The following is a 1962-nucleotide window of genomic DNA, read 5'->3' on the forward strand; positions in this document are numbered from 1 at the left end:
CTTTCACCTTCTCTACCTCTTCAGCCTCAGCTACTCCAGAGACAGAAAGGCTCACATTAGCCTACTCAACGTGAAGACAATGAGGGTGGCGGCTTTGATAATGATCCACTCCACTTCATGAGCAGTAAACATATTTTCTCTTATTTATAATTTTATTAAAGCATTTCCTTTTCTCTGGCCTACTTTATTTTGAGACTATAGCATATAATATATAACATACAAAATACGTGTTAATCAACTGTTGTGTTATTCATGAGGCTTCTCTTCAAAGATAAGCTATTAGTAGGTAAGCTTTTGGGGAGTCAAGAGTTGTATGCGAATTTTCAACTGCAGGGACTGGGTGCCACTAACTCCTGTGTTGTTCCAGCCTCAAGTGTGTTTGTCACTGCTTATACTAAACACTCCAATTCCAAACACAGTCTTATCCTATGAATTCAATTCTAGAAATTGCATACCATCAATGATAGCCACTGTGCAAATTTCATTAGGTATTGGAACTCTCGAATTTTTACCTCACAAATGGTAGCAATTTAGGCAAATTCTGTACCATTGAAATCAGTGGGAGATTACTAGCAAGGATTGAAGTCTCACTCTCACCAGGGTAAGGTGTTCCTTCACTAAAGGCCATAGGCCAGCTTAAGTAATCGCCCTTCTTGAGAGCATTGTAATGAATAATGCACTACTATATTATCTCAGAGCAACACAGAAGACTTTGGGGGTTTTTAGGGGGAGGGGTTGTTTTGTATTGTTTTGCAGTTTTCAGCCAGGGCTGGGTTTGAACCCGCCACCTCATGGCACATGGGGCCAGCACCCTACTCCTTTGAGCCACAGGCACCACCTGTTTTGTTCTGTCTTTGACACAGACTCTCACCTTGTCCCCCTGGGTAGAGTGCTATGGCATCTTAGCTCACAGCAACCTCAAATTCTTGGGCTCAAGATGTCCTCTTGTCTCATCCTCCCTGAGGCGCCCACCATAGCCACCCACCACTGGACTACAGGCACCCACCACAACACCCGACTATTTTTAAAGACAGGTTATCTCTCTTGCTCAGGCTAGTCTCGAACTCCTGAACTCAAGCAATCCACCCTCCTCGGCCTCTCAGAGTGCTGGGATTACAGACATGAGCACTGCACCCAGCCTTCCATGGGTATGATCATTAAGGGAGCAAGTGGGTTTCAGTCTCCTCAAGGATCCAACCTTGCAGGTGGATCACGTGACAGGAAGAGTCATAATCAACCCTTTCCTTCCTGTGCTTATGTACATTTATGACCGAGCCCAGCATTCAGGGATAGTTATGCCCTACAGGGACAGTTATGCACAAACCAAGCCTGTAGTCTTCCTCTTGCTTAATCAACGTGGGGTCATGAATGAGTGCACAGACTCTGGAGGCTGGAGTATGCTCAGCTTAAAAGGTTGCCTGGGAACCTGGAGTATCATGCTCCCTGTTTGCTTGTAGATGGCAGCCATGAGCAAGAGACAATCAATGTAGATCAAAGCTAAAGATGTGCAGCTTTCCCAAAGGAGCTTATGGCTACTGCTGGCAGACATCTCAGAATAAAATGCAATGTGGCCCCCTTGTGAAGCATCCTCCATGATCTTAAAGACCTGGAAATAGCCAAATTTTATAAGAGTACATAGCAACCACATTATTTGTGAAGAAATGGATACTACTGGCTTGTTACATAGGTTCAGAATGTTATGAACAGTTTGCAATCTTCAGAGGTAACCTAAGTGCTCCAAAACAACTATTTTAAGGGGATTTAGGGTTAGGTTTGGCCTTTTCATGAGACATGGAGGGTGGAGTTAAGGAAGGATATGGGCAGACTTGAGCGCCACGTCTGGGAATTTTCTTCTCTTGGCTGTGGCGGGAGTGTGGCTGTGGTGTGAATGTGGCTGTGGCATCACTGGGTCACCAGTTTCCAACCAGTTTGAAATTCCTCTGTTCCTTTTTTTAGAGTTCT

Source organism: Otolemur garnettii, unplaced genomic scaffold (assembly GCF_000181295.1).
Source record: "Otolemur garnettii isolate 467f Iridium unplaced genomic scaffold, OtoGar3 scaffold00009, whole genome shotgun sequence".
Lineage (NCBI taxonomy): Eukaryota > Metazoa > Chordata > Mammalia > Primates > Galagidae > Otolemur > Otolemur garnettii.